Source organism: Anser cygnoides, chromosome Z, assembly GCF_040182565.1.
Source record: "Anser cygnoides isolate HZ-2024a breed goose chromosome Z, Taihu_goose_T2T_genome, whole genome shotgun sequence".
NCBI classification, from domain to species: Eukaryota; Metazoa; Chordata; class Aves; order Anseriformes; family Anatidae; genus Anser; species Anser cygnoides.
In genome coordinates this window covers 54,627,595-54,646,499 of record NC_089912.1, presented here as the reverse complement: position 1 = coordinate 54,646,499, position 18,905 = coordinate 54,627,595, and the positions used below count along the sequence as shown (strand labels likewise).

General features: G+C 39.3%; 1 non-coding gene across 1 annotated transcript; it reads left to right on the top strand.

Annotated features, from left to right (window-relative positions):
• Window positions 1-570: 570 nt before the first annotated feature.
• On the top strand, window positions 571-642 carry TRNAH-GUG (transfer RNA histidin (anticodon GUG)). Its single transcript has one exon. It is a non-coding gene; the product is annotated as a tRNA-His (tRNA).
• Window positions 643-18,905: the final 18,263 nt, after the last annotated feature.

Genomic DNA, 18,905 nt, shown 5'->3' with positions numbered 1-18,905 from the left:
TTTTATTTTTTTTAATGAAAATCTGCAGTAATAAAGAACATTTGGTACACTCTTCTGATATTTAATTTCTTGATGGATAGATGCTGAGTTCTCACTCCCCTCAGACTTCATCTGTAGTATTTGACCATCTCCTTCCATAGCAGTTAATACATATTCTGGAAATGGTGCTTTTTATGTTGTTTGCTTGTTACAGAAATAAAGAAGAGGATGTCCGTTAATATGAGCACTTACATTAGAATGAATCATGCCCTGTTTGACTCAACAAGTACAGTTTTCAATTAAGCAGGTCCTGTTCTTTTGCCAAAATCTAGCTGTACAACATATTGGCAGACTTCTCTGGTATTGTGATTTTGCTTTCCCCAACACTGAGAAAATAGGAGAAAAGTGTTCTCACTGTAAAGATTTGGGAGACAGGAGAGTGGTTGTTTTAACTCTCCTGAGTCTGTTTTTAGGTATTCAGAATCAGTTGGTGCTAAAACTTACTGTAAACTGTAGGTGGCACCATTTGTATAAATTTTGCAGACCACTAGGGGAAAAAAGTTCCCTTTTCATAGAATTTCCTGGTAGCTTGCCGTGATCGTATAGTGGTTAGTACTCTGCGTTGTGGCCGCAGCAACCTCGGTTCAAATCCGAGTCACGGCAAAGAAAGGTGTACTTTTTGGAGAGATGTAACTAGAGACTGCATATCAAAAATTATCTATTAATGATGTCTAATAGTAAGATGGGAAAGCAACCAGAGGATCCGTAGCTGTTTTGCTAAAATAATATGTGACACAAATATTATTTTAGTAATCCAGTTGCCGAGTGTGACTTTTTTTTTTATTATTATTTATTCAAATGTTGACGGATATTGTGGTAAACCTTGTGGCATAGTGAGTGTGTAACTTCTACTCATTGCATCTACTTAAGATCTGGACTGAGCAATGATGTCTGTCTGGTTTTCATCTTTACTAGTTTTATTTACTAACAAAAAAGCCTGAATTGCTTGGAAATAGAACAGTGGTAGATGTGGAAACCCTGCTTACCTAGCCATGGACTGCTGTTAGAAGGAGGTTTTTGCTGGTGACAGACAAGAGGAACCATCATCTATCAGTGATTTCAGTGGTTCTCTGGATTTCCCTAACTGCCCTGCATCACTGAATAATGTGGGCTCAGATTCTTGGAATGAAGACTTGTAAAATGACCACATGGGTTTTATAAATTATTTGCTGCAACTAAAGGCAATGTGTGTAGTAAATGACAAAATGACAACAAAATTATATAGCTAGTAACAACTGGATTAATAAAAGTCCACTACTATGGAGTTTATCAGATTATTTTCATGTCATTGTGTGGAGTTTCTGATAGGTGGTTCTTTAATTTTGTAAGGAGTTAAGTAAAGAGCAAGAACTGTTTTCTCTTGTTATTGTGTTTGCATTTGGTGGGACATCAGTTCTCTGCATAATGCACTACTTCTTGACCAGGCTCTGATGGATTCAAGCTTCCAAGAAGGGCCCAGGTCTCACAAAGCATGAATGACAGGTGGTTGTCTCTCTGGAAACAAGGAGGAGTTTTCCTTGCCGTTCAATCTGTTGAGGAAATGAAAGAAAAAAATATTTGCACCTATATCAGGAAAAAACAGAAGCCCCATAAGCCTGCTGGCTTGGGCGGGCACCTCATCTCCGGAGGCTGTAGGCTGAGGTGTCCCAGTTGTGGTGTAGTAGGCTAGTGACTCTTGGCATCTTCTGATCTCCCCCAGGCTCAAGACAGCTCTTTCTGGTGTGTTTTAGGGTATCTGATAGCGTTCCTCTGATTGGCCTCAGACTTCCTGTCTAAACATCACTCAGCCTTTTAGGAACATATCAGAGCAATTAGCTCTCAATTTCTTGGTCTAATTGGTGAGGCGGATGTGACTGATTTTCCAAAAGAAAGCAATTTAGAAACATGCTCTAACATAAAAGCAAGAAGGATGATCTTTCATACTCTGTCCCTGATGCTCTCTCCCAGAAAATTCATCTACTGTGTTAGATATTATAAACTCCTGAGAGTAACTCCTCACAGGTGTATATATTCTTTAAAACATCCTAGTGAATGAAGTCCTAGAACTGAAATCCCAAAATTGCAAAGTCAGAAATTCTGCTCTGCTCATGCATCATCCTGAGGCTGTCAAAACAGTAAAGATTCAGCCCTGCTTAACATCAAAGCTCCTTGCTCCATACTTCTATATATCCAGTAATTCAAATTGTCCTTTTTGGTCTTTTATGATGAGTTACCTGGAAAGTGTAGTCATTTTGCTTGCCTTACTTTGTTTAGGATACCGATAACCATATTGTGAGTGAGATGCTCACTCTACATAAACAGATAGCAAGAACTGTGTAGGCTCATAAGCAGATCTTTTTTAACAGTTCCTCCTCCAATTATTCATTCTTCTTACAAGCAAATCAAAATTAAAACCCAACTTCATTTTGGACTATAAACATGCTAATGTAGGTGACTCCCTGCACCCCATTTCCTGCAAAAATATTTAAATTTTTTTTCCACCTCACCGGGGAAAACGGAAAAAAAAAACCACGACGTAGTACAAAACAATTTCAAAGGTTATCAGGATTGCAGCATAGAAAACACAGAGGTTTAATCCTGTAATTGATTTTGAACCTTTAAATGTACAAAGAATTACCAGTATGTTTCTAAAACATGCAGGTCCTCATTTCTAGCAGACATGTCCAGATAGCACTTTTCCAGTTGGAAACACTGATTTAATAATAGTACATTAAAAACTTTAGCAAGGACTCAGCTTTACAAAATCCGCTTCTGAAGCTCTGATATTTTTTTTTTTTCTCTCAGAAGGCCAAAGAAAATTTTGAAGGCCAAAGGGAACTGTTCACTTCTGCAGCCTTCTCTGGCTTTATAAAGAAAATGAGTCTGGTGGGAAATGAAGAATAATATTTTAAAAACAGGATAGAAGAAGAAAGTGCATGTCTTTCTCTGCAGCTCTTCTACACCATTTTGTTCCTGCCTTTGTTCTTGTGCATGGCATGTTCTGCATAGAATATTAAATCTTTTAGACATAGATGTGTCTATTTCCATATCCCTAACATTTCTAATTCACATTCTGGCACTGCAACTGATGCATCCATCAGCAGTGCCTGAGAAGAGATTTATTTCTTGTTATTGTGTTTTAACATTAGCTTTTGATTAGGGTAAGAACTGAAAGTGTTTTTAAACTGTGGAGAAAGATACCTAGTTTTTAAGGAGGCAACACTGAACAGTGAGACTGGAAAAAGTATTGAAAGATTAACTGAACCTGATGCAGATTTTTTCTTCCTTCATTTTTTTGGGGACTGCAGCAGAACTGGTTGTATCCTGTCTGATGTTCATATCAGGTGTTGAGCAGGATAGAAAGCAGTGGCTGTTTTGAATCTGCAGTCATCAAATCAAATTAATTCTGTTTTTTCATTCTCTTTACAGGACTGCAGCTCATATTAAAACTTTTATAGGTCCCTTCTGAAATCCTTTCAAAGGGCTCTGGTCAAGAAGACTCTTTGAAAGTAGATCTTCTGTGGTAAAGAGAACTCCTGAAAGCTTGAATAGCTGGTTGTGCTTTAGCAAAGAATGCCAGGAATTCATTTCACAGGTGGGATGATTTTACCTCTGGAAATTCAGCTCTGAGTTTACAGGGTATTATTGCAGGATGGGTAGTAATTGTAGAAAATTTGGCAGACAGAGAGATTCCTGAGGCTGATGTGTAAACATGACTGTGTAAACAATGCCCAATGCTGCAGTTCTGTAGGTTTTCCCACAGTCTGTCTTCGGTGTTTCTTAAAAGAAAACGTGCCCTTCTTGCTAAATAAAACTGCGTGGCTTCTTACTTGTAAATTTCCAGCAGTTCCTCATAGCCGTAACAGTGCAGAGCTGCACTGGAACACATGTGAAGGCTGTGGTCAATTTTTGAACCTTTCAACTTGTACCACTTTGGGTTAAGCTCTGGCTCAAGCTTGAATCCCACAGCTTTCTGCACTACATTTCAAACTACTGACTCAGGCCTGGTTTCACTGCTTGATCAAGATTTCAGCACAAATCTCAGGGCTACCAAATGCCCCAAACTATTCTAAATAGTGCTTAATCTGTTTTTGCTTTCTCTGTGGTTTTTTACCTTATGAATTCTAAATTCCCTAATTTTTATTCTAAAAAATTTGTAAATGTATCCTCTTGGTCTGGAATTTCACAGAAGCAAAATCAGCTCTTTGGGTTAGATTCAAACTCATTCGATAAACTTCTATTTTACAAAGCTTTGTGAAAACTATGCTTAATATTTTGAAACATTTTCCTTCACTCTTTTATAAAGAAATATTGTATATGGTTTCTCTATGTCAAATACAACTCAAATGACACTGTGATATCCTTTTAAACGAATTTCCACGTAAAAAAGAAATCTCCATTCAACAGGATCCCACAGCATAATGTCTTTAAAATATTTAAGAATGGAAGAAGAGTGCAAAGTCTTGATTATTTCATGCTAATACAGCAAATATTTTCTGTCATAACACGGTCTGTTGAGTTAACATGATCAGTGTCACTGTGCTGCTAAACCAGCATCTACCCACCTTTTGTACCTGAGAGGTAAACATGGAGCCAACAATATAGTCACTGCACCATTTTGGCATATAAATATCTGAGGGGATCTGAAGGTGTCAAGAGGATGGAGCCAGTCTCCTTTCAGTTGTGCCCAGCAAAGGGACAAGAGGCAACGGGCACAAACTGAAGCACAGGAGGTTCTGGCGGAATATGAGGGGGCACTTCTGTACTGCAAGGGTGGCAGAGCACTGGCACAGGTTGCCCAGAGAGGTTGTGGAGTCTCCTTCTCTGGAGATATTCAAAACCTGCCTGGATGCCATCCTGCACAATGTGAATCACTCTAGGTGATTCTGTTTGGCAGGGGGGTTGGTCTAGATGATCTTCAGAGGTCCCTTCCAACCTCCACCATTCTGTGACTCTGTGATTCTGTGATTTCTTTCTTGGGAATCCTAGTTTAGATCTGGTGCTTCCAGGGTCCTAATTCACTCTTCCTTTTAATAAAAAAAATTTCTCAGTCTCTGATGAGACTTGTTTTGCTTTCCAGATGTGCATCACTCTCCAGTTTGTTTGGAGTGGCAGGTCAAAAAATAAAAAATAAATCTGGCATATATTTTTAGGATCTATTTACTCTGGGGTCTGCACTGCTGCTGTTTTTCACTGGGCAGCTGAAGGCGAGAAGGTGTACTGACCTTTGTATTGGCTCAGAGAATAAAACTTCTTTATGATATAACCATGAAGGCATTTGTATTAAAACCACATGGGGTAAATTAGTGTTTTACTGTTAGACACGAGAGGGAAAAGTCTGAATTACTTAGCTAAAACAACAGTAAGGAAACTAGCATATCATGGGTAATTCTCTTTACAAACACGATTTGAAGTTTTGTGCAAGAACTGAAATTGACTGGAAAATAAGTAGAAAAGGACTCTAGGAAGACTGCTACAAGAAAAACAGTTTTTCTGTGATACAAAAGTGTAAAATTTGGAAAAAAAAAAGAAGGTGGATCCATCTACTATTGAACTGTTTTTTTTTTTTTTCCCCATATTGTCCTTCATATTTCTGTTTGCTAAAAGATTGGTTTAATGGAATTAAATATTCCCTGCTGGTCTTCATAGTTGCATGAGTCCTGCTTTACAAGCAAGTCCTTTTCATCTTAATAGTTTCAAGATAGTTTTCCTTCCTTACTGAACCCTAGACAGACACCTGGAGAAAGTTTGCCAAGAGCTGGGAAGCCTGTGTCTGGATGTCTGAATAGGGTTTGACTTCAGAAGCACATACACTATCTTCAGTATCAAAAACTTTTGAGATTCCAGCCTCAACTCTTATAAACAGACATTTCCTATATACAAATATTTGTTGCCTTACCCTGCTTTTTCTTTTGGCTTGTAGTCAGTCTTTTTGCTTGGGTATGAAGAAATCATTTCCAAAAAATGAAGTAATTTCCACATCATTCAGCAAGATGCATAGATATCTAATGATGAAATTAGAATCGGTCGTATGATCTGAAGTTCATTAATACATTTCTGTTCATCATCTATTAATACAAATGAGAAGTAAAGCTGTGTTGTTGCATGGTTCTCTCAATGAATAATGTGCCTATCCATAGGCACTTTGGATTGTTTCCTGAAAATTTATTTCTTTGTATATTTCAACTAACTTCCTTACCTCACCATCCCCAGACTGAAAGACCACTAACACCCCCGGCCCAGTAAACATCAGTTTTATCCATGAGGCAGTGTAAGGAGGAAGCGCGAATGTTGGTTAGCCAAACAGAGAACCATGTACAAACTTTTCCCCTCCTCTTGGCAGAGTCCTCCCAGTCACATCATCCTCTCCCCATAAAAACGGCACTGCATTTCCAGGAGCAGTTTGCTTATCTTTAATCAAATTTCTAATGTAGACATGATGTCTCCCATTCACTGCTATTGATTTCTGGCCCAGTAAGTGCACCATTCCAAGAAGAAAGATACAACCCCCCCTCAGAGTGAAGAAATTAATTGTATGTAATTCTATGCCTTCTTTGCTGCTCTTTCTGGAAAAAATCTTCTGGGATTTTCTTTTGTGATGAGTCATCCATGGGGACAAATCATAGGAAGAAATACATCTCTGTTGGCAGAGAGAAAGATTGAAAAACTGACAGAGTGAAGTCAGTGAAAATATTGTCCCAGACAACCTCAGTATTACAATGTCTGTATGAGCAACTTGAAATCACACAAAAGGAGACATAAAATCACAGCAAGCACCTCTCTGGCAGAACCATGCAAGCAGTGCCACCTCTCCCAGGTGCCTGGTGCTGTCTTGGCACACCCAGGCATCCCCCAACCCAAAACTGCACAGCTGACAGAGAATTGTGTGAAGACAGGCACAAATGTTACAGAGGCAAATATATATATGTATATATATATATTCCTGCTCCTTTTGGCAATTGCAGTCTGGCGTGGAAATCTTTCATTGTGTTCTGTTTGGCCAACCTCTATGTTCAAATGTACAATACTGTGGAACTGCAAATCTTTTTGTTTTCAATGCTCTGCCTAGTGATGAAGAAAATCTGGTGAAAGGACATTCAAAGATATGTAATTATTTTAAAAACTGTTGAAAAGTAAGTGTAAAAATGCATGTTTCCCTCCTGCTATAAGTCAGATTTCAACCGAGGTTGCTGTAGCCACAGCATCAGAGAGTCACAGCAAGCTGGCACACTGTGACAGGTTTTGAACAGACATGGCAGAAAAAATAAGATTTAAACTAAAATATCAAATGTTGACAGCTCTGAGTCACCAAAGAAAGAATTCTGTTGAGGTTTGAGAGTTAATGTTTTAAAACATAAGTCTTCATTGAAGAGTTATTCTAATAATTGTCTTTATTAAAGATATTATATCCGCCATTTAGTCTCACTATTTCATTTTGTGTCAGACAATGATAAAGAGAAGAGATTGATAATAGCACATATTGTCACAATTTTGTTAATTAGTTACAAAAGTGGAAGGAATTGGTGGGTATAGCAGGTGGTTGTGCTGCCATTCAGAAGAACTTCAAAAGGCTGGATAAATGGGCTGGCAGGAAGCTCGTGAAGCTCATGAAAGAGAAGTGCTAAGCCCCACACCTGGGGAGGTATATCCCTGTGCTCCAAGAGAAAAAGAAAAGGCCCTGGGAATTCTGGTGGGCAGCGGGTGAGCCATGAGGCACCATGTCCTTGTGGCAAAGAAGGCCAGCAGCACGTACAGCTGCACTCAGCAGAGCGTTGAGAGCAGGTGGAGGGAGGTGATGAGTGCTCAGCACTGGTGAGACATCTGGGTGCTGTGCCCAGTGCTGGGCTCCGCAGTACAGGGGAGACTTGCAGAGTTCATTGAGGGGCTGCAAAAGTGATGAAGAGCTTAGGAACTGAAGAGGGTGAGAAAGCTGGGACTTTTTAAGCACAAGAATTAAAGGCTTGGAGGGTGGTGGTGGTGGGAGCGGATCTTAGCAGTTTGCATAAACACCTGATGTGAGGGTAAAGAAAATGCAGCCAGACTTTTTTTCCCTTTTATATACAGTGACAGGACAGAAGACAATGGGCACAGATTGAAATAGTGAAAATTCAATTTAAATCTAAGGAAAACTTCTTTCCTGTGGGGGCAGTTGAACAGCAGACCAGTTTGACTGGAGAAATTGTGGAACCTCCATCCTTGGAGATACTCAAAGCCAACTGGGCAGAGCCCTGAGCAGCACGCTGTGGCTGACCCTCCTCAAGTCACCATGGGACTATAGAGTTATTTACAACTATTTAAAAGACCTGGCATTACTGAGGGACAGCCTCAGTGATGCTGGGAGTCTGCGGAAAGATGCACACACACATACACACACACAAGCAACGCAGACCTGTCAAATAAACTAAAATGTCAGTGCTTGCAAATCATTATTTCTTAACATTTCTGTAATGTATATCTGTGCTTAACAGCACAGGCAGTTGAGCAGAGGGAGCCCACGAGTGCCAAGAAACGGGAAACTGAAAGCTTGACAACCTTTTGTGTTAACATCAGCAAAGCCTGTGTGAGCAGGAGAAGTAAGCAACAGCTAGAGGTAGTGCATCTTAGTTGGTACTAAAACATTTAGGAAAACTTTAAATGTCTTCTCTTACGTTTGCAGAATTGCCAAAGGGTTTATAACATGTATCTTGCCCAGTGCATGAGTTTTATTTTTGCTGGAAGTTAGAAGTGCCAAGTGATGGGTATGAATGGTTTAATCTGTAGATAAGCAAGACTGCATGGAATTTTATAACTTCTCTTTTTTGCCAAGGTGAATGAATATATATTACATTGTTTCAGCCAACTCCTTCTGATTAAAGAAAAAACAAAAAAACAAACAGAAAAAATCAGAGTTAGCTTTTCTTCTACTAACCACAAATAAATAAAAAGATGTCAATTTGTTAGTCTGTTCAGACTATGCTCTTTTTACTTTCCTTTCTTTAACAACTCTACACAATATGGTTGGTTGTATGTGCTGGTATAATAATAAAAATATCCACAATTGTGCAGCAAATTGATTCCATTTCTAAGAGTTTATCTTGTCCCAGTATTTGCAGTGCCTTGGCTTTGATCCAATAGTCTAAATTATTTTAATAGTGCACAAGGCCACATTTCTGCACCTAAGCACATATGTATAGCTTTTTTTTGGCATTGATTTGTAAGAGTCTATGTGCTAAATAAAAGACTTTTACATCTGCAATACTCACGCAAGGTCTCACGCTGATTAAATGCCTATCCACTTCATATTTGAGGCCTACTAGCAGCCCAGTAATCTATTCCTCTATACCTTCCATCTGCCATACTTCTCTTCTGTTGAAACCAAATCAGGTCATTGTCAGAAAACCCAGTGCAAACCTACTGTTTGCATGGTATCGTGTGTCATTCAAGAAATTGAGTGTTTTTTAAAACCATTGACATTTTAATCTCAAAATCATGTTTGCAAAACTGGTGAGTACGTCTCTGCCTTTGATTCAGCTTGTGCATTTGTAACTTTTGAACCTGAATGGTTGTTGCTGGCAGCAAGGGAAAAACTTGTTGCATTAGCCTGTGTCAGCATGTCTAAACACAAAACGTGCCTCTCAGGATTCTTTGACTAGATAACACGTTAGTTATGTTTCTTTAATTGATTGTGGTTGTTAAAATTTAGCTAAGAGCTTGATTAATTCAGAAATTGGGAATCCTGGTCTAGTGGTACTGAATCATCCTGTTTTCATGGTACTGTTAAATGAACCTGGAAAGACATTCTGGTTGAACTAAACCCCTGTGACACAGTATTATGTTTGCAGCTGAGCAAAATCTAGAATTTGTGGGTATTACCATTCTTATTTAATTTTCTGAATTAATTTGTATGGACAGATTATATGAGACCAATGCAGTCTGCAGAATGATTAGGATGTGTTTGCTATTGGGTTTGAAGTGTATTCATGCTTTTTCATTTTTTTTCAGTGTTCTTCACATCCTTTATCAAAACCTGAAGTTGATTGTGGATATCTTTTAAAAATAATTTTAAAACCACTTCTTAAAATCACTTTTTTTTTTTTAATCACTATTTTAAATCACTTTTTAAATGAACTTCTCTTCTTATGTTAGTACTGGCTTAGTGTAAGAGCTAATGAGTGCTTTTTATTTAGACATGAATTTTCATAGTATCTAAACAGTACCCTGTTTTGCTGGATATTAAACCTGCCTTTAAGTGAATTTAGTTGGCATATCAAATGTATGAGAGCCTGATGAAGTCTGTAAAGCACGTTTCTGCATCCTTTGACCCTGTTCACTTGGAATTCTTCTGGTGCAGAGAAGCACATAATGCTGTGAAGAAACCAGGGGGAATGGTGACAGTGTCTGAAAGCCAATACCTCCATATCACATCCAGCTGCATTTCAGTCTGCCTGGCAAACATGTGCCAAAAATCGCCTTTATTCATGTCCAGCATCAATTTTACTTATGGGGTACGAAAGCATTCTAGCTCCAAGACAGTACTGTGGTATGTCCCTCAGTAATGGGCATGTCAGACCAGAGCAGACCATCATCTGAAGATTCCTGGCTTCAAATTCTATCTTTAATACTCACAGTAAGTGCATATGAATGGACAGATTCAGTCAAGCTCATCTGTTTAACCTGCCACGTTCTTAGACCTTTGGGTGTCATAGTGCAGAGGAGCCAAGCAAATGTAGTATCTTGACTGTGCAGACAGTACTGTAACTGCACCTCTTCAGAAGAAAATGTTCCATCAAATTACTAAGGCAATGGTGGAAAATATTTATGGCAGCCACATTTAACTTAATTGCTTCCTTACCGATTTACAGCTTTTCTGTGGAAAGGGAAACCAGGAGGCAAAAAGACAAATGAAATATTCACACACTTCTCTAAAGCAAGGGCTGCTTAAGAGTCACAAAACCTTATGTGCAGAGATATTTAAATGCAGATGGTCTACAAAGCACCACCTTTTTGTCATAACTGATACCAAGAACTAGGTACTTCATCGTAATTCATATGGTAACAGATGTGGGGGTCATGGCATTCAGCTACACTAGGATTATGCTAAAATAGGATTCATTTACACTAGATATTAAGGGCCAGGTTTCATAAAGTATTTCATCTTATTACTGAATTCATTAAGCTGGGCATTTGATGTCTTTATTGAATTTGAGACCAAGAGCAGTTTTATTTATAATAAAGTTAACAAACAACAACAAAACATTTTACCTAATAAACTAACTATCTCTTTGTAGTCAAAGCTGTCTTTGTTAATCAGCTTTCTAGAATAATATTCCTGGCATTTCTCACAAGTACTAAATATAACAGTGCTACACACAAAAGAGCATGCTTGTTAGGAAACCTCGGTCTTTTAAGACTTGTTTCCATTAGTGGAATACCTGAGGGAGTGTTCAGTTTGGGACTGACTTTCTGAAAACTTAAATTTAGTGTCATCCAGAAAAGGAGGAGGTACAGTACTCTGTTGCAACCCATACAAAAACTATCATAGGAACTCAGATACACTAGGAAAAGTGAGCTGTAATTATAAACCAGATATAATTTTTTAGCAGCTTTGGTGTAACAAGAAACTCAGTTTTCACAAAACAAGGTACACATGACATCAAGAACATTTTAAATAAGGTTTAGGTGATGTTGTTGGAAATAAACAGATCTTTTTTACTAGTTCCAATATGACATTTTCTCAGAACAGAATTATCTAACAGAACAAAATGAATTTTCAGTCACACTTTTGTAGCCAAAAGTGTTATCTTCACCTTGATCTAGTCAGCAATGTCCCCTTTAGTGTCTTCTTTGTGCATCCCAAACTACTCTGTTGTGGTTTTTTTTTTCAGTTTTGAAGACATTATTAGTTTCCTGAAATCTTCATCATGACAACTTGTGCCACTCCTTCTACTACCTGAAGTTGTCAACAGCGTACTATAATCCTGCTAGCATTATATTACTTTTTTCCATTCCAAAATCCTTTTTTTTTTTTTTTTTTTGGTTTGTATAAAGTTTCCTCTTCTCTTCTCTCAGCTGTTGCCTGTAGGCCCCAATTTACGGTGTAAAATCATGTCACCACAGGACTCACAAGAAACTAATAAAGGATGAGATGATCCATAAACTGTCCAGTTACATGGACTGTGTTCTTTTAAAGTAGAAATTGACTAAATCTCTGTATAATTTTGCTAAAACTTGGAAGGCTGCTTCACCTTCTTTAAAGTGTTTTCAGGTTTCTTCTTTGAGCCTTTTTAAGGAAATTGACGCTCTTTTTACCAGTTGGTTGTTGGTGGTTCTTTTTTTTATTTTTATTATTTTTTAGATTTCACTTTAGCACCACTAGAACTGCAGTTACACAGAACATCCCTTTTTCAGGTACATGCACATAATCTACACGAGACTACCCTTTCTGTTGATTGGTCATCAGAAGGTCTTTTCCTCTCTGTCTTCAATGTTTTCTTCAGACTTTAAAATGTTTTGGTGCTGAAAACACCCTCACAGTCATAATGGGTAGTGTATTGTAAATACCATATAAGTTCATTGTGTATAATGATGACAACACTTGCACAAATTTAAGCATTAGGCTACTAAAATACTATTACTGTTAATGACATAACAGCAATGTACCAGTGGACCCAAGAGACCTTCAATTTATTTCCTTGTCGATACGTGTGGCTGTGTGTATGTGAGTGCGTGTGCGTGTGCTTGTGTGTGTGTGAACCATCTCAGTATCCCAGCATATCTCTGGGAATTGCTTGTGTCAGTTTGGTTGTGACCCTTACAGTGTCTGCACTGAGAGCTCCCTCACTGAGCACTAGCTCAGCAGCATACATTATAAGCTACTACATAAGTGCATTTTCTATTCTTGGTAACAAAACACTGCATTGTAAAAGGTTATTTTCATGTAAATTAATCATCTTTAAAATATGTGGCTTTTGATGGTTGGAGTCAATTTTTTTTTAAAACTAATTACTTTGTGGATATGCTATTTTGGTTTTGGAAAGCTCTGCTCATGGCAGAATGTGGATGAAAAAATGAGAGCCACTATTAGTTGAGGCATTTTAAATGCTGTAGGTGGCACAACTTCCTAGTGCTTTCAGTCCTAATCTTGGAAAGACATCGCACTCAATGATGAGGTCCATTAATGTATCTACTGAATAAAGAAAAAAAAAAAAAGAAAGAAAGAAAAAAACACTCAAAACCCATACAGATATTGTTAAAAAATACCTTGGCTATCATATTTAATATGCTACATGCAGCTCAAAGGGAATAAGATTCCATATTCATTATTTTTGATATACTGAAAAACTGTGGAGTATAAAAATTATCTGGCTTAGATTTGCATGGTAGTTAAGGTTTACCTAGCAGGAGTTCATAAGGAACAGACACAATAATATCAGACTTCTGGCTTCTTTGAGAAATCTAATCAATGAACCTTGCTCTGCATTCAGTTCATCTGAAAGAGGTTTTATTATGGTAAATAAAAAACTTTGATGAATACCTACTTTTTAAAAGCTCAAACAATTTGTTGCCTGATATCTATGAGATAATGAAACATTAAGAGGTTAAAAATCAGATTGAGAGTTGGAAGATAGTATAATCTAAATGTCAGAATGAAATTATGAGCATCTACTAATAGCATCTGATTCCTGAGATTGACTCACACTGTTAAAACCTATGTTGTAGTCATTAAATGATTCTGTAAACAAATAATTATTTTTAATAGTGTTTTCACCAGTTATGTCTACATTTTGAGTATTCAAATGAGAACGTTCAGATTATCCCTTCATATGATCTTAATTGTTTCACTGTTAATCCACCTTTAATAGGTACTTTTTTGGTAAAAAATACTTATACTGGGACTGAAAGAATAGTGATAAGGTTTTCTTTGTATGCAAAAATGCTATGTTTGCAAATCCTATCCCCATCTGTTTCCTCAATTTTTTTTCCTTTTTGAAGTACATGGGAATCAAATATTACATGTAATGGGGAAAGAGTTTTTGCAGCTTTGGGGCTGTAAGGTGATTGCAGGTTGACATACTAGTCTGTTTGTAATTGAACTAGATTTACCACTGCCACTTCGTATCTGTTAACCATTGCTCCCTTCTCCAGAGGTTATAACCAATTGACATCTACTGGCATAACCATCCATGTGATCACCTTCTAAGGGGGCTCTCAAAACAGTATATGTTCCCTAAACATCTCTCATAGTATGAAAGACTGTGAGTTTGAGTGAGATATAAAAACTTCTGGGTTTGGAAGATGATGACAAGGAACAATAACTGATATTAACCTAGCTCACGTGCTGGAACATCATGGCTGTCACATCATCTACCTCTAATATGAAAGGGAAGAGAATTGGCCATAGGCTTGCATTGGCTGACTACAGTAGGCATGTCAGTCAATCTACGTGTAATTAAGTTTTCCATCTGTAAAATGTCTCAAAGACATTGTGAGTTGATTTGCTGATGTTGGTAAATCTTTGTTTTTCAGAAGAGATGGTGCATGACCTGCAACATCTAGATATCCATTAAATAGTATAAATGATACGTCAATGTCATTTCAAAAACAGATCTATTCCTTAGCATAATTAAGGTATAAGACTTCCTTTTGCAACGCATTTGTAACAATTACAGTTATAAAACCCTAATATTTGTGCAAGCAAGTAATTACAAACAAATTGTTGCATGAGCTGTCCTAAGTGAATGTAACTACCCTGAAAAAGTTAAGGCAACCCTGAGGTAATTAAACTCTTCTTCTGCAATGACCAGTAACTGTAAATGTTTAGCAAAGACAACCTTGTCTTCATTCATTTTGTAGTTCACTTTCAGTGTTCTTAGCCTCCAGTCCATTCATTCCTGTGATATTTTGTGAGCAAATCAAAGCAGAGATATCCTTCTCTTCTCTCCTGAACCTCAGCAAGAATTTAACTATAATTCTTTATTTCCAATATCTGTAAAATCCAGACAACAATGTTAAATTACCATAGCTGATAGAAAAATTCTTGGCAAAAAATGGATGAAATGCATGAAATGGTAATCATAATGACAGTGAGTATAACATTGTCTCTATATTAGTGTTTTGGTGTTGTGGAACTTGAGGCTGGGAATGATAAGGTTGAGTCCCTATGGGTTAGGATCAGCGGGAAGGCCAACAAGGCAAGCATCCTGGTGGGGGTCTGTTATAGACCGCTGAACCAGGATGAGAAGACAGATGAGGAGTTCTACAGGCAGCTGGCAGAAGTTGCAAAATCGTCAGTGCTCATTCTCGTGGGGGACTTCAACTTCCTAGACATATCCTGGAAACACAACACAGCCCAGAGAAAGCAGTCTAGGAGGTTTCTGGAGAGAGTGGAAGATAGCTTCCTGACACAGCTGGAGCCTACCAGGGGATGTGCCCCGCTAGACCTTCTGTTCACAAACAGTGACGGACTGGTGGGAGATGTGGTGGTCGAGAGCTGTCTTGGGCAGAGTGACCACAAAACGGTAGAGTCCTCTATTCTTGGCGAAGTCAGGAAGGAACAGTAAAACTGCTGTCTTGGACTTCCGGAGGGCTGACTTTGAGCTGTTCAGGACACTGGTCGGCAGAGTCCCTTGGCAGGTGGTTCTGAACGGCAGAGGACTCCAGGAAGGCTGAGCACTCTTAAAGAAGGAAATCTTAATGGCTCAGGAGCGGTCTGTACCCATGTGCCCAAAGACGAGCCGACGCGGAAGACCAGACTGGCTGAACAGAGAGTTGTGGCTCGAGCTTAGGAGAAAAAAGAGGGTTTATAATCTTTGGAAAAGAGGGCGGGCACTCAGGAGAACTATAAGGATGTTGCGAGGCTGTGCAGGGACAAAATTAGAAAGGCCAAAGCTCATCTGGAGCTCAATCTAGCTGCTGCCCTTAAAGATAATAAAAAATGTTTTTACAAAAACATCAACGCAAAAAGGAGGACTAAGGAGAATCTCCATCCTTTACTGGATGCGGGGGGAAACTTAGTTACAAAAGATGAGGAAAAAGCTGAGGTGCTTAATGCCTTCTTTGCCTCAGTCTTTAGCGGCAAAACCAGTTGTTCTCTGGATACCTGGTATCCTGAGCTGGTGGAAGGGGATGGGGAACAGGATGTGGCCCTCACTATCCATGAGGAACTGGTTGGCGACCTGCTACAGCACTTGGATGTACGCAAGTCAATGGGGCCGGATGAGATCCACCCGAGGGTACTGAGCGAACTGGCGGAGGAGCTGGCCAAGCCGCTTTCCATCATTTATCAGCAGTCCTGGCTATCAGGGGAGGTCCCAGTTGACTGGCGGCTAGCAAATGTGACGCCCATCTACAAGAAGGGCCGGAGGGTAGACCCGGGGAACTATAAGCCTGTTAATTTGACGTCAGTGCCAGGGAAGCTCATGGAGCAGATTATCTTGAGTGTCACCATGCAGCACTTACAGGGCAACCAGACGATCAGGCCCAGTCAGCATGGGTTTATGAAAGGCAGGTCCTGCTTGACAAACCTGATCTCCTTCTATGACAAAGTGACACACTTAGTGGATGAGGGAAAGGCTGTGGATGTGGTCTACCTTGACTTCAGTAAGGCTTTTGACACCGTTTCCCACAACATTCTCCTCAAGAAACTGGCTGCTCGTGGCTTGGACTGGCATACGCCTCGTTGGGTTAAAAACTGGCTGGATAGCCGGGCCCAAAGAGTTGTGGTAAATGGAGTCAAATCCAGTTGGAGGCCGGTCACTAGTGGCATCCCCCAGGGCTCAGTACTGGGGCCAGTCCTCTTTAATATCTTTATTGATGATCTGGATGAGGGGATCGAGTGCACCCTCAGTAAGTTTGCAGATGACACCAAGTTAGGTGCGTGTGTCGATCTGCTCAAGGGTAGGAAGGCTCTGCAGGAGGATCTGGATAGGCTGGACCGATGGGCTGAGGCCAACTGTATGAAGTTCAACAAGGCCAAGAGCTGGGTCCTGCACCTGGGGTGCAACAACCCCAAGCAGAGCTACAGCCTGGGAAACAAGTGGTTGGAAAGCTGCCTGGCTGAGAAGGACCTGGGAGTACTGGTTGATAGTCGGCTGAATATGAGCCAGCAGTGTGCTCAGGTGGCCAAGAAGGCCAACAGCATCCTGGCGTGTATAAGAAGCAGCGTGGCCAGTAGGTCTAGGGAAGTGATTGTTCCGCTGTACTTGGCTCTGGTGAGGCTGCACCTTGAGTACTGTGTTCAGTTTTGGGCCCCTCGCTACAAGAAGGACATGGAGGTGCTCGAGAGAGTCCAGAGAAGGGCAACAAAGCTGGTGAGGGGTCTGGAGAACAAGTCTTACGAGGAGCAGCTGAAGGAGCTGGGATTGTTCAGCCTGGAGAAGAGGAGGCTCAGGGGAGACCTCATCGCTCTCTATAGGTACCCTAAAGGAGGCTGTAGCGAGGTGGGGGTTGGTCTATTCTCCCACATGCCTGGTGACAGGACGAGGGGGAATGGGCTAAAGTTGCGCCAGGGGAGGTTTAGGTTGGATGTTAGGAAGAGTTTCTTTACTGAAAGGGTTGTTAGGCATTGGAATAGGCTGCCCAAGGAAGTGGTTGAGTCACCATCCCTGGAGGTCTTTAAAAGATGTTTAGATGTTGAGCTTAGTGATATGGTTTAGTGGAGGACTTGTTAGTGTTAGGTAAGAGGTTGGACTAGGTGATCTTGGAGGTCTCTTCCAACCTAGACAATTCTGTGATTCTGTGATTCTGTGATAATGTTATACCTCTTACAACCCTGAAGAGCTTAATTCTGTGACGGATATACCTCCTATCTGCCTTCCCATCATGGCAGAAAAATTGCTTTCAGAGCATGAGATTAATTTTAAAATCATGAGATGTGATGTGAAAAAAGTTACCAAGAAAGCACGGGTTTTTTTGAGGGGTTATGCAGAAAGGGAGAACAAAGAGATACCTACCTTTGGGTGTGTTCTTGTCTTAATGAAAACTGAGATTATATAATTATATAGTTAAAATATTTATTAATTATAATTATATGGTTATAATATAATTATGATTATACTAATTATATAATCCTTAGTCTCCAACAGTTGCTTAAGGAAAAACACCAAATGCCATGAAAACCAGAACTAAATAATGACATACAACAACATTACAATTCATAAAATCTAAAATGAAGGCCTCATTTTTCAAAGTTTGCTATGAAACAAAATCCACTATGACAAAATCTGCCTCTCTTAAACAGTACTTGGCCTTTTGATTGTTTCTGTCCATATACTCCACATATGCTAGCTGCTGTGTACAAACCAAAAAGCATCAAAAATGTGTGATGTGTTTCTGTTCCAAGTTGCAAAGTTTCATAGATGCTTGTAACATTCTGTACTTACCAGAGACTGTGACTAATTAAGCCTAGAAAGCTCACTTGGACAGATCGTCTTGTCTCCAAAACAGAGAGAAAGCATGTTCCATATTAAATTGTATTATTCTGCACTTCTAATTTAAGATCCTCTGGGAACTGTTTTTCATAAATCCCATTGTATCTCACTCCTCTTCCCTGCCTCTTGTAGCAGTCTAATACCTGAATGCTACGTACCCAGACCTTTGAGGTTTTTATTCAAGTGACTTAAATTTTGGCCTGTAATACATATATGCTGAAGACTTAAAAAGTAAAGAAGGAACACTGACTGTATTTCAGCATCACTGCAGTAAATCATTTTTTTGATACATGGTTATAGGAGAATTCTCTGCTTTGTAGCTATATGTTTAGATCTGCATGTTACATTCTGCTTCTTCATATCTACATGTACACTGTCAAATACCAAAGAATACAACTATTCTTAAATAGGATGGAATTAACGCAAGAATATGATACAATTTCCTGTGAGGAAAAAGAACTAGTCAGACTAGTTGAGGTT